Here is a 15646-nt window from a genome sequence, read left to right on the forward strand (position 1 = left end):
AAGGAACTGGAGAACATTATGTTAAGTGACATTAGTTAAGCACAGAAAGAGAAGGGACATATGTTTTCTCTAATATGCCCAAGATAGGGAGTATTGGTATACCAGAGGGACTCCAGATGATGAAGGGGAAATTTCAGCAAAGCTAGAATGGAAGGATAGGACAGGAAGAAAGCTGAGGTTGTTCAGTGGAGGAGCTACATACGAATATGTGTAATAGTATAAATATAACATGGTTCACCTGGACACTCTTTATTGGGAGGGGGAAGGGAAATGGGGGAGGAGAGAGCACAAAGCACAATCTAAGTGTACACCATTTTCAATATGTTCAGCTTATAGATAAAATAAAATATGGAAGAAAAAAATAAAATAAAAATGGCAAAAAGAAAAAAAAGAAAAAAATTTAGTCTTTATATGACTGCATATTCAGATGGATCTAAGATAGAATTTGAATAGTAACTAAAAGCCTATTAAAATTTCTTTTGTTCATGTACTGTATCTGTAGCAGTTTCATTTTGCTATAGTAAAAACTATTTAAATGTTATAGCTTCAAATAGCAATGTGTTAGCTCATGATTCTGCTGGCAATTGCTTTCAGGTTCATATCAGATCTCAGCTGGTTCTCTATATGATTTCTCATCCTCCAAGTGGCTGACCTGAACATTTCATGGAGTAACAGTTGTATTTTATTTTATTTTATTTTATTTTATTATTTTTGTGGTGCTGGGGATTCAATACAGAGACATTCTACCTCTGAGATACAATCCTAGCTCTATTTTATTTTTATTTGGAAACAAGTCTTCACTAAGTTGCTGAGAGCTTTACTGAGGTTAACGAGGCTGGCTGTGAACCCAGGATCATTGCTAGTGCCCCAAGTAGTGGGATTATAGGTATGCACCAACATGCACAGTAGGCAGGACCATTTTAAGAAGTTAAATGCAAGACCTGTGAGATATTTTAGGTCTAATTTCAGAAGTGACACAAAGTCTCTTCTGTTGCATTCTATTAGTCATAGTTAATCATAAGGACAACCTATATTTGAAGAGTAATAAAATAGACATGTTTGGTGATCATGTTTGTGGCCATACATAAAAATAAGCTACCATGATCTCATTTTAAGATTTAATTGATACCTATGTAGCCACATAAATGTTTTCACTATTCTTTGTTCATCCCACTTCCTTTCTTGAGCTTAGATTATGTAGTCTGTTACTAAAGTTGTACACTGTGATCCATGTTCAAAAGTTCTTTGAATCTCTACCTCAGCATGCCTCAGAGCAAATTCAAAGCCAAATTTAATCCCCTTTTTCGTATACCTTGTCTGTATCCAGGAGTATTGGTCAAAGTATTATTCAATATATGACTAGAAAATATTTCATCCTATAGTGCTAAATATCATCCTTGACAGTATCTGAGCACTTATTGTTATAACACACACACACACACACACACACACACACACACACACAAACACACACGCTACTTAGTTTTATTTTCACTCATGGTAAAAAATCTTAAACTGTCTCTATTTATGCTTAGCAGTTCTGCCATTTACTCTTAAATCTTTGAGTTGACTGTTTTACATATTCTTCATACTCTAACCTTATACTTCTTCAATTGTTGCCATTGTCAGAAGTTAGCTTTAATTTTTGTTTCAGTCAGAGAATAGTAGCAACCAGGAGAAACTTACTCCTATGATGGTGAATGAATTCTTTTTGCTTTTTATCTCTGGCCGTTTGTGTACTAAATTAACTTGGGTCTGCTTAAGGCTGTTCTTAATATATTTCCTTCACTTCTTTTTTTCCTACTAGATCATTTTCATCAACACAAAAATATGCTTCAATGGATTCCATTGCTAAAATAAAAAAGGGTTCTGAACCCAGTTGTTTAATTCTTTCTACCTCCTGCTCATTTGTCTACTATCATCTTTCGTAAAATCTCTTAAAAGAGGATTAAATACTACATCTATCCACTTATTTTACTTTTGTTTCTTTTAAGTTCAATTAGGTTACTTCCTCACTACTCTAATTAAATTGCTCCAGTTAAATTGTAAAATTCAGTCTATATTTCTTCTTTTATATCACTTAACAGATGTGGATCATTTTTTACTCCTTCTTGAAACATGTTGTTGTTTGTTTGTTGTTCTGTTGTGGTTTTACTCTACTTTTAGAAAATCATACTCTTGGTTGCCTTCCTTATTCTTGGCTCTAACTTCTCAATCACTAGCTAGCTCTTCTTTCTAATTTGAGACACTAAAGTGTGGTGCTACTTATGCTCTGTTCTTGGGTTTCTTTTCCTATCTATATTTACTCACCAATGACCTCATCTAGTCTTGAGGCCATAAATACAATCTAATGTCATTGACTCAAAAAAGGAAAACATATTTAGCACTGATTTCCTCCTTCTATTTCAGATTCATATAGTAAATACCTAGTGGATATAATTCACCCCAACCTCAATCTTCTCAATTCAATAAATGATCCAATTGTTCTAGCCACTTAGGCCAAAGTGAGAAGTTATTCTAAGCCTATCTTTTCACCATATTCCATAATAGTTCATTACCAAATCCTGGAAATTCCACTATTGAGATTATTTTTGACTTATCATCCCTCATCTGAAAACTTTTCCTAGCTAATATATCAAGTCCCACACACATCCCTAGAGTCTGCTTTCCATATAGTAGTCAAATTTTATTTAAAATTTTGATTTCATACTTTATTACTCCTTTCTTTATAAGTTTGCAAAGTTTCCCCTACTTCTGGCTTTTGGATGTTGATGTCTTCCTGAGGTCCCCATTTTAGAGGCCTGGCTCCCAGGGAGCTGCTGAGAGGTTGTAGAACCTTTAGAAGATGGAGCCATCTGGAGATGCTTACGTCATTGGGAATATGCTCTCATAGGGCCCCTCTTTGACTTTTTTTGCTTTGGTTTACTTTGTTTTGTTTTGTTTTTTTTTTCTCCAGGGCTTGTGATATTTGTGATTTTGCTCTGTAATACCTTCCCACTATAATGGGCTGCCTCACCACAGGCAGCAATTAGGCCAACTGATCATGCACTGTAACTTCAAAATAAACTTCAAAGTCGAAATAAACTTTTTTTCACTTTTAAGTTAATTGTCTCAAGCATTTCTTAGAGTAACAGAAAGCCAACTAATATGCTCATCATAATTATCATATAATCAAAGATATTTCACATGACCTACAGGAGCCTAAATAAAAGCACCCAACCTCTTTGTCTTCAACTACTAGCACTCTTTCCCTCACTCACAGCAGTCACTATAATGAGATTCACAGAGTCCCATGGACAGTCCAAATTTGCTTCAATTGAAGACCTGTATACTGTTTCAACAGCTTTCTTATTTCTTTATATTTATCAGGTCTCTTAAAAAATTTAACTCTAGAAAAAAACTTCCCTGATTGACAAGTATAATACATTTAGAATTGTTTCTAAATCTCATATATTTTATTCAAGCTCATGTCACTGTTAAAACTGTATTCTTCTTTATATTCCGGCTCTTCTTTAAAATATACTTTCTCCAACTTTAGTATGCTATGTTTTTCAGTGTGGTATCTGTACTTGCCTATGGTGAATGTGAAATAAAAAATTTAAATGAATAAGAAAGGTTAATAAATATCATGGTCTGACAATAAAATTAAAATGCAAATGAATTTTTAAAGAAACTTAAATGAACTTTGTGTTGAAGTGGCAATATAAATGATAATCGATTCTTCTTTTCTATATATCCCTGTATAATAAAGTCAGATGGCCTGTTTTGAATTCTAAAGAAGTTTAATTATTGTTAAAATATGATTATTCAGGCAGGCATCAGAGTATGCAAATAAACTGGCATGTGTGGCCTATAAAGTAAGACTTTTATTTACTAGAAAGCTACTTTTTTTTAAAGGAAATAGCTACACAAAAAGTGAGAGTAAGATTAGTAATAAGGTATACTATATCCACAAAAGTCTATATTGTCTTGAAGTCTTAAAAATAAAAATTTTAATGTTATACAGCAAAATGTATTAATTTGGAATTAAATATGTAGTATTTTAACTTGAAAGGTTTACTCATTTATTAATGAAAACTATGTAGTATTTTGACTTAAAAGCTATTAAACAATGCTAATGGAGGGCCCTTTTTGTGGTGCATATTTCTTTTTTATTGGTGCACTAGAGTCTTACATCATAATATGGATCATGTTGACAATGGCAAATTTTCACACAGTACTTGGTGTCCACATGCCCCTTCCCCTCCCCCTTCCCTTCCCCGCTTCCCCTTTTAACCTGAGTGTCCAGGTTAACAATGTTATATTCACATGTATGCATATGTTGAATGTAGCTTTTCCATTAATGAACCTCAATCTTCTTCGTCCCCTACCCTTTCTTTCTGGCTTTGCTGAGGTTTCCCCTCCATTGGCTGAAGTCCCTCTAGTAAACCTATTACTACCTAGCTTGAACATATTAGAGAAAACATAAGTCCCTTTTCTTTCTGTGCTTGGCTAATCTCACTTAACATAATGTTCTCCACGTCATTTCATCTTCTTACGAATGACAAGATTTTGTTCTTCTTTACTACTGAGTAGAATTCCACTGTGTGTATTTCCCATAGTTTTGAAAGACATTTATCTGTCGATGGAGACCTAGGTTGGTTCTATATTTGGACTACTGTGAATTGTGCTGTTATGAACATGGGTATGCCAATGATACTGTAGTTCTCTGATTTCAATCCCTTTGAAAAGATACCCAGGAGTGGTATAGCCGGATCATATGGTGGATCAATTCCCAGTTTTCTAAGGAGTCTCCACACTGATCTCCATAGTGGCTGAACTAGTTTGCAATCTCACCGACCGTGAAAAAAAGTTCCTATTTTCCCACATCTTCACCAGCATTTGCTGTTATTTGACTGCATTATACTAGCCATTTTGATTGGGGTTAGATATAATCTCAGTGTAGTTTTGACTTGCATCTCCATGATGGTTAATGATGTTGAACATTTTTTCATATATCTATTAGGAAGGCCCATGGTGTGCTAGGTGTTTTTGTAGTTATTATATACACAATTTCTATAAAACAGATGTGATTCTAATTTTCATGAAGTTTTTAGTTCATTGTGTTGAGGAAAATAATCATCAATAAATGAAAGTGATAACTTTCAATATTAAAAATATATATGACAATAAAGGGGTATCATTACTAATATTTTGTTTTAAAATATTAGGAAATCTTTAATTTTTATTAATAAAAGTTTAAAAAATCTTAAGTTTATTTATTTATTTTTTGTTTGGTACTGGGGATGGAACCCAGGGTCATTCTACCTCAGAGGTATGCTCCCAGCCCTACTTTTTAGTCTTTTTATTTTTTAATATTTATTTATTATTTATTTATTTATTTATTATTTTTGCGGGTCTAAGGATGGAACCCAGGGGCATTCAATCTCTGAGATCTTCCTTCTTCCCTAATTTTTATTCTTTATTTTGAAACCAGGTCTCACTGAGTTGCGAAAGGCCTCCCTAAGTAGCTGAGGCTTTCCATGAATGGTGATCTCCATTCTCTGCCTCCCGAATGCTGGGATTACAACAATGTGCCACCATGCCCAGCTAAGTTCAATATTTTTATGCTAACATTTTTCTCAGTAAATTTTTTGTGACAATTTTATAAAATAAGAACAATTGCTTAGATGCAGTGGTGTTCTGGTGCACCTGGTACTACCTCTAAGAGCCAGTTGTTTATATCGCTCCTCAATAATAAACATTGGTTGTCTGAAATCATCCATGCTATATGTATGAACATTGGAGAAACTGGAAATGGTTTAATAGAAACAACTAGCATAAAAAGATGTGGGCACATTGCCAATTATTTTGTTAATTTAATTATTGTTTTGTTTTTGTTCCGTTTTTGCATATTTCAAAAAATTAAAGTTTTTTTAAGCTATTATTTTTTTTAAAAAATCACTGGGATAGTATCCACAGAACATAAATTCTTTTTCATTAGGATATTTTTTCTAATTTTGATAAAACCATAATTATTAAATAAATGGCTATATTTTAGTATGTTTCAACACATTTTACTTTTTGCAAGTGACTTGTCTGTTTTTTTGAGAATTAAGTTGTACAAACTATTTTGATAAAACCAGACTATGAAAAGTTCTTTTATAGCCTTTTGTGGTGGCACATGGCTATAATTCCAGCTATTCAGAAGGCTGAGACAGGTTCAAGGCTAGCCTCAGCAACTTAGAGAAACCCTGTCTCAAAAAATAAAAATAGCTTGGAATGTAGTTTATTTGAAGAGTGCCCCCTGGATTCAATTCCCAGTATTAAGCAAACAAACAAAGAGTTATGTTAATATCGTAGACTCATAGAGCAAAATTTTAGGCCTCAAAAAAAAAGATAATATAAAATATAAGCAGCCTTAAGCTGAGGTGGTGACACATGCCCAGTACTTGGGAGGCTGAAACAAGAGGATTACAGCTTAATACTCAGTCTTAGCTACTTAGAGAGGCCCACTGCAACTTAGTGAGACCCGTTTCAAACTAAAGAATAAAAAAAAAAAATAGGGCTGGTGGTTTAGCTTGGAGGTAGAATACCCCTGGGTTCAATCCCCAGTACAAAATAAATATATAAATAGATAAAATATAAACAGCCTGTAAATCAGAAATAAAGTTCTTTATTTGTTAGCCACAAAAAATGTATTATAACTGCCATAGAAAACAGTTTATTTTCCGGGATGGAAAGAACATCTTGGTAGCACTGTCAGCCTTTTGTATAGAATTCTTGTACTATAACTATAACTAATAACTATAACTCTATTACTAATCTTATAACTCTGTCCTTTAACTCTATTTTTGAACTGTTGTGAAGCAGTCTAAGAATAAGCCAAATTATTTTGTACAGTGTCTAGCAATTATCAAATGCATCTAGTTATCCAGCTTCAAGAACAGAGGCAAGGTGTGTGACTACAAATTTCTCAGAAAAAAAAAAGAGGTCAGTAAAGATATTGAGATCTACAGGCTCAACTGAGCTCTTGCTGAGCATGGTATACACTATATGATCATTCACAGAAGATCACACTGATATGGAAAGGAAGCAGCTAATTCAAGCAGAATTTTTTTATTTTATACCTATCTTTAAATATATTTTCCTCAAGTTATAAACATGTGTGACTAATGTCAGTGTGGTCCTTTTAAATGGCAAATGTGTAAAAATGCCCATTCAGATGTAGATACATGTGCGTTCTTTATCTGAAACTGCATTAATCACTCCTGGAGAACTCTCATGCTAAGCTACATTTCTCCTTTCTTCTTATAGTGTATGAAATCTGGAATAACAGGCAGAGTGTTCTTGGATCAATTATGTGTTTATGCATATGTGCATCTGTATAAATGCAAGTACATATATATGCATGTGAATATAACAAATATATACTATATCTACATTTTATTTTGAAAATATTAGACATCAGTTATTCAGTAATTCACCTCTAATAAGTTTTCTCAAAATAGTCACTACTGATTTCTCACATTTCGTAACCACTGATGTATTAGAAATGAAGGAAACGTGTGAAATCCTCTTTCTTTAATGAGTCCTAACCATCAACCCTTATTTTAGTGACATTGCAACATAACTTTAATTTCATTCTTTGTAATTGAATTCCAAGAATATTGTGATTATTTTGTATTCTTGCAATAGCACCAAGTTTTAAAAAGTAATAAAAGTAGATTTTTATTTCTAAGAAATCATCCAGAATAAAAAATACTTATTGATAAATTTTTACATTAGGACAGAAAAAGTATTATTTTCACCCACTGATTGATTCATAACATTGATTCCTCATTAAAAAACATAATAACAAGAGAAAAGCACATAAAATCATATAATATAAGCGTGACATGCTAGAGATCACAGATTTTTCAAAAAATAAATGACACAAAGGGACAGAGAAACTGCATTTTATGGACATTTTGGTGAATAAATATGATTGGAAGACAAAGAATAGGATATACTTATAGTAAATTAAGCAAGTGTTTTTTGCTCAGATACTTTTCTGTGTCTCTGTGTCTTCAAGTGATAAGGGAGGTCTTGCATCTGGGTATAGGGAGAACACCTGTGGAATGATCTACTACAGGGGAGGGCCAGCCAGGATTTGTGACCTGCTTTAAGAGAGAAGAGTGGGAGAAACAGAGAGCAATTCTTGTTTCTATGGTTTTCTTAATTTCCATCAGTTTAAAATATTCTCTATAAAAAGTGGCCATATTTGAGGAGAGCCATGTCATGAGCCCCATCAGTACCATTTTTTCATTATGAATTATTTCTATAACTATGATGAAAAACTAACTAGTTTTATATTTAACAATCATAAATGAAACATTATAAATAGAACTTCAAAGTGGATGTGTGTGTGTGTGTGTGTGTGTGTGTGTGTGTGTGTGTATTATTAACTGCCAAGTACAAAAACAGAATCAGAAGAACAGAAAAAATTAAACTTGTTTTAACCACTTTTACCTTGTTTGGGGTTTGGATATCTATTTGTACTATAATATAGTTCCATCAAAAGTCTCCTTGGAATTGCATACATATAACACAGGTAATATTACTACTAAATTTATAGCTAGTTTAAAAATTAGAATATCTTTTTTTGTTGTTGTTGTTGTTTTTTTGTGTGTGTGTGCAGTACTGGAGATTGAACCCAGGGGCATTCTACCTTCAAGCTGCATCCCATCCCTATTTATTATTCCTTTTATTTGGAAACAGGGTCTCACCGAGTTGCAGAGGGCCTCACTAAGTAGCAGAAGCTTTTCGTAAACCGCGATCCTCCTGTCTCAGCCTCCTAAATGCTGAGATTACAAACGTGCGCCACCACGCCCGGCATAGAATATCATTAAATAAATATACTTAACACATAGCATAAACATGAAGACACATTTTTCTAATCCCTTGTGAAATGGTGAGGGATAAGACATTCAGCTTCTGAAAATATGAGCAGCACTTTGCACAGTCCATAATATCAATTTAAAAAAATATAAAGAAAAGCCAGGCATAGTGGCACATGCTTGTAATCCCAGTACTTGCCCAGCTGAGACAGCAGGATCATAGGTTCCAAGTCAGCCTCGACAACTTAGCAAGGCTCTCTACAACTTAGTGAGACCCTGTTTTAAAATAAGAAATAAAATTGAGCTAGAGGTTTAGCTTGTAGGTAGAATGTTTCTCAATCTCCAGTGCCACAAAAAAGGAAGAGATAAAACCTGCAAAAACTATAAAATAGCCTTTTTTAAAATTTGAATTAGATGGACTGAATTTACCAGTATTATGGCCATATGTATTTCAAGGAATAGAGAGATAAAAAGGATTTTCTATTTTCCAAGACCCCCAACTATATGTTTGTTCTTCATAGCATGTTTTGACATCTGATCTGTCTCACATATTCCTTAAAAATATTTCTTCCCTACTGTAGGTAATTTCTTATTTCATTTCTGTTTTTTATTTCAGTTGAGGATATTTATAAAATCTAATAAAGCTGATCTGATATATTGTCCTTCATTAAAATATTTCTATCAGAAGACTCACTTTGTAATGACTACACTTAGATCTAGTCAATTTTATAAGCTCAGAGCTCTAAGAAATTGCTACAGACCTATATTACAGTGGAAAATCCTCTTGAGTGCACTTAGCTATTAAACCAAAATTTTAGCTCTGTGCATGGAATTAAATGATCAGAGTGATAAATCAATTACCACAGGAAAGCTTTTGGTAGATCACATGATGACAGCATTAGAATGAGAAGAAAAATCATTGACATTACAAAGCACTAATCATATTTGAGCTACTTGCAGGGAGAAGAATAAAAAAACGTAAATATATGTAGAAGTGGGTGGTATTTGCAATCTCCTGGCAGATGGAAGATCTTCCAGGGACAAAAGTGAAATCAGTAATGTCTAAGACCTCACAAACTGTGGTGTACATGGGACAGTTTTGTAAAACACACCATGTTTGGAACACAATTGCCATGATGGTTTTAGTGCATGTGAATACTTGCGGTTGGAACAAGAAAAGATCACTTAAAATTTCTGATCTTAAGTGATGAAAAAGTCCAGTATCCCCCTATGAATTCATTTCAATGACCAAACCCTTAGATTCATTGACTGACTTTAGGGAGAAAAGTCAGAATTCAAATGTGCTACTTGGAAGAAGCGACTTTGCCAACATTATTCACAACATCAGATTTTCCCCAGGAGGACATCTGCAGTGTTGAAGTCCAAACGATGACACAAAGAGAGGTCACTATGAAAACTTTCTACAAGGGAAAACTGTAAGATGCATTTTCTAAATAAAGGTATTCGGAAAACACATCCCCTCTCCAACCCCCAATGGCCCTGGTGCTCTGATAAATTCCATCTTTTCTTTTTTTTCTTTTTTATTATTTTTTTTTAGTGAAAGAGTATAATTTATTTTTTTAATTGGTGCACTGTATTCATACATCATAGTGGGATACAAACTTTTGTAGACATACATGCACACATCGCCCAGTCAGCCCCCACCCGATCCCCACCCCATTCCCTCCCCATCCCTCCTTCCCATGCTTGGCTTAGTGGTTGACATCTAGTATTATAGCAATTTATCCAAAATTAAAAATGATAATTTCACATAACAGTTTCATTTGTCTGATACCAAGTTTTTGATGACTTAAAGATAACATTTCAATATTTCTTTTTGCTTTCTTTCTTACCAGAGAATATTTTTCTATTTTTTTAGATGAAACTATCATATATTTATATATTTATTTTTCAGAAAAAAATCTATCCTAATATGGAATATGGACTCTAGATACACAAAACGATCTTGAAAAAGAACAAAGCTAGAAGATATATATTTTCTGATTTCAAAACATATAGAGCTACAATAATTGAAACAGTGTAGTACTGTTCTAAAGGCAGATATATAAACCATTGGAGTTAAATAAAAGCCTAGAGCTAAATTCTTCCCTATATTGTCAAGTTATTTTTGACAAGGTTTCCACAAACATTTGGTGGAGGAAATAATAATCTTTTAACTAAATATTGTTGAAAAATAATACTTACATGGAAAAGAATAAAATTGGACCCTTACCTAATCCCATATACTAATATTAACTCAAAATAGATAAAAGACCTAAATATAAATCTTACGACTATAAACTTTTAGAAGAAAATCTGGGTCATAAAACCTCACAACATTGAAATTGGCAATGATTTCTTGGATATGATTTCAATGGCACAGGCAACAGAAGAGTATACAAACTCCCTAAAAAATAAAAAAATATTGTATATCCAAAGACAATGTAAACAGAGTTGATAGTTACTAATAGAATTGGATAAAATATTTCCAAATGCTATATCTGAAGGTTTTTAATATTCCAACTAGACATCCTAAAAATTAACAACAATAAAGGCAAACAATACAATTTAGAGATAGGTAAAAGACTAACATAAATAATGAATCTCCACAGATAACCAATCTTAGTTGTCTGTTGGATGGAAAATCTTGTTCCTCTGGTTCTGGTGTGTGTTACCACTCCCAGTGGCTGAGCTCAGCACATGCTGCAGGGACTCAGAGTGGAACTCAAAACCAGAGAAGAAAAAATACGCCAGCCTCACGGCCGAGGGCATAGCAGCAGCGCCATGTTGCCACCAGCGGCAGCAGCAGCGAATTCAACGAGTCCAGTACAGCTACATCTGCGTACTCAAGAACAGTGAGTCTAATTGCAGGCCACAGAAGAGAAATCCCAGTACTGTACTCCCTGGGACTTGACCCAGTGGGGGAGTGGTGGTGGCAGAGATATCACACCGTAGGAGAACGTGCAACCGGCACCCCCCACAGTCTAAAGCAGCCTCTATCGACTCTCTGGGTCGGAGACTCTGTGATACAACCCAGTAAAGGAGTAGTGGGGTCTGAGATACTACAGACTCGAGATCCAGAGCACCTTAAGTGAAGTCATAATGACCCAAGGGAAGAACCCAGAGAAGGCACAAACTTCCTAAATCATGGGAAAGAGGAATAACACTGGAGCAATTAATGCCCACAACCCCACAACATCAGAACCCAATAAAACAGAAAATCAGAGATTTCTAGAAGATCAAATCAGGAAAATAACTGTAGAAATAATAGAGGTGCTTCGAAAAGAACTCAAAGAGAGCCAAAAAGAGATAAAGGATGCAATTAATGAAGTAAAGGCCTCAATTCAAAGCACAAACAACCGATTAGACCACATGGAGGACAGAATCTCACTCTAAGAAGATGATCATTCCAAAAATGAACGCATAGTTTCTAATCTAGAAAAAAATATCCGACAGCAGGAATCTGACATTGAAGAAATATGGGCCCATTTTAAGAGAGCTAACCTAAGAATAATTGGAATAGAGGAGGGAAAAGAAGGTGAAACCAAAGGGATCAACAATCTCTTCAAGGAAGTAATAGCAGAAAATTTTCCAAACATAGAGCAAGAGGTTGATACACAGGTCCAGGAAACTTATAGAACTCCCTTTAGACAGGATCAGAGAAGAGGATCCCCACGCCACATAATTGTCAAAATGACCAATGTGGAAGCCAAGCAGAGAATTCTAAAGGCAACAAAAACAAAGGGCCAAGTGACATTCAGAGTCAAACCTATAGAATCACTCCAGACTTCCCAATCCAAGTCATGAGAGCCAGAAAGGCCTGGAGTAACATATTTCAAACTCTGAAAGAAAACAACTTCCAGCCAAAAATTTCCTACCCAGCAAAACTTTCTATCAAATTAGATGGAGAAATAAGAAGCTTCCATGACAAACAGAACCTGAAGGAATTTATGTCTTCAAAACCAGCACTAGAGAAAATACTCAAAGAGATTAACTACAAAGAAGAAATTCCATCTTTTCATTTTCAAATTTTACTTTCCCTTAAATGACACTTCATTTTTGTCAGGAAAAGTGGATGTCTTTCTCAAATGGGAATTTCCAGACTTTCCTTTCCAAAGTTCCCATTCCAAAATAGTAGCAGGACCTTAGCTTACCTGTGAATTGTCTGAAACATAAGAACAACGAAGCATAAGAGACTAACAATTGAACCACTGAAAAAAATGCACATACAGAAGCCAAATGAGCTCAAAGGACGCATGTTGGATATGAGAGTATAGAAGAAAAACAAAAAGTAATAGAGACATTTGCAGTTTTTACCTCTTTTTTTTTCCTTCTTCTTATTTTTGTCCAACAAAGGAAATTTTATTTGGGAATAAACAGACTAGAATAGAAATCCCAGAAACACAGGCATAGTTTTGAGTGGCCTCTGATATATGCAAGGAGCAAATAAAAGGTAAGGGTTTTACTTGGGAAATGGAAAAGTTCTGCAAAATGTTTTGAAAGAAAGCTCGTGGATACTGGCTGTGATGTAAGAGCTGATCTGCTCTGACTGGGCCTGGGATGCAGTTAATAGGGAAAGTTAATCTCAGAGTCATAGCCTGCTGCTCAATGAGCAACTGCTAAGTAAAATTAGTCTTGAGCTTGGCGTGGTGGCGCACAGTTGTAATCCCAGCATTTGGGAGGCTGAGACAGGAGGATTGCGGTTCGTGGACAGCCTCAGCTACTTAGTGAGGCCCTTTGCAACTCAGTGAGAACCTGTTTCAAAATAAAGAATAAAAAATAGGACTGGGAGTGTTGCTCGGAGGTAGAATGCCCCTGGGTTCCATCCCCAGTACCGCAAATAAATAAATAAATAAATAAATAAATAAATAAATAAATAAATAAGAGCAAGTGCTGGGTATAGTGGCACACATCTGTAATCTCCATACCGGGGAGGCTGAGATAGGAGAATTGTAGGTTTGGGGTCAGCTTCAGCATCTTAGCAAGACCCTGTTTCAAAATAAAAAATTAAAACCGGGTGTAGTGGTGCACGCTTATAATCCCTGTGCTTGGGAGGCTGAGACAGGAGGATCACACAAGTTTGAAGCCAGCCTCAGCTATTAGTGAGGCTCTCAGCAACTTAGTGAGACCCTGTTTCCAAATTAAAAATATTTAAAAAAAAATAGGTCTGGGAGTATAGCCCAGAGGTAGAAGGCCTCTGGGTTCCATCCCCAGTACCACCAATAAATAAATAAATAAATAAATAAATAAATAAATAAATAAATAAATAAATATTAAAAATTAAAAGGACAGGGAGTATATCGGTGGTAGAATGTCTCTGGGTTCAATCTTCAGTATCTAAATAAATTAATAAAAGGAGTTGGGATCAGGAAAAGACCCCAGGCCACAGGAGGTACACTCTGTTTTCCAAGAAGATATTTTTGTCAATTTGATTTCTGATATTGTCTAATGGCTGTGCTGGTTAGAAATATAAACACATGTTCAAACTAAGAGTATGAGATTATTTGACATAATAAGTTTCAGGAATTAGGGTTGGAAATGAGGGTGAGAGAGAAGGCAGTGTGAGCACGTGGAAACTTATGAAGGGACTGGGAATGAAATGGATTGTGTTTAGCAACATGTCCCTTAGATTTCAGGGAAAGCGAGTAAATTATTGTTTCTTTTGAAAGTTTTGCTCTGTGCCATGAAGTGTAACTTTCTGGCACCTTGACGTTCAAGAGACTTCAGTAAGTATTTGCATTCTTTCTCAAGAGAATTGGAGCTTGACTGGCAATTCTTTGCAAATGGGGTTCACTGAGGTGAGCTTTAGGTTAGATGCAGCAGTCTGGTTTGTGGTACTTATGCAGTTCCTGGACCGGACTAGTATATAACTGCATAAAGAAAAGATAGTGGATGAGAACCTCAATTAAGTATGACTTAAAGTGTGCTTCTTTCTTTTAGGAAACCACATCAAAGAAGGATGTGCCAAGGAAGTGCATTTTTCACAAAAGCACCTAAAACTTAGGAAATTTGAAATGAAGGGAGTCTTAAAAGGAAACAAATCTCTACGGGTGCTAAAACATTAGTGCCAGAACTGTGATAACTGCTGTAATGGCAAAAGCTAAATCTCAGTCCTCTGAAGTCTAAATCTTTAAATTTCGCTATTATAAATATACTTCCCTTCAAACTGATAATTGACAAGAGTCAAGTTTCCTAGTATATTTTGATGTTCACTTAGAATTCTCAGGTTTCTTATTACTAGTGTAAGGTTTTTGAAGATGTGAGTTTTTAAAAATGAAAATAAGAACTTGCCTTCTTATTGTATATATAATCAAGATCATATTAACCTAATAACTAGAGAGTTTAGAAAAATAAATTGAAATTAATCTGGCTATAATTTATATATTTCCTGACTGCCAAATTAGCATTAGAGCTTAGCACTACTATTACTAATTTTAAAGTGATGAACAATTAGCAATATTGCTAGTATTTATTTACCAACATGTTCTTAGTTATAATGGGTGCAATTGTGTCTTTGTCATATATAAAATATGCATTGTTCATATATATGTATATATTTCTTGTCACTTCTCTCTTAAATTAATCCTATAATGCTATATTGAATATATCTTGTTTAAATTTGCAAGATACATATCTTAGTCTTTAACCTACAGAAGGTACTAAAGTGTTGATCCACATTAATGGCAAACTTTACTTTCAATAGTCTACATCTAATAGAACTTTTTAATCTACTAATTTATTCAGTTTTTAGAAATGTGAGTTTTGCTTTTGATGTCAAATCCAGTAAC

This window comes from Muscardinus avellanarius (genome assembly GCF_963383645.1).
Source record: "Muscardinus avellanarius genome assembly, chromosome: 9".
Classification (NCBI taxonomy): domain Eukaryota; kingdom Metazoa; phylum Chordata; class Mammalia; order Rodentia; family Gliridae; genus Muscardinus; species Muscardinus avellanarius.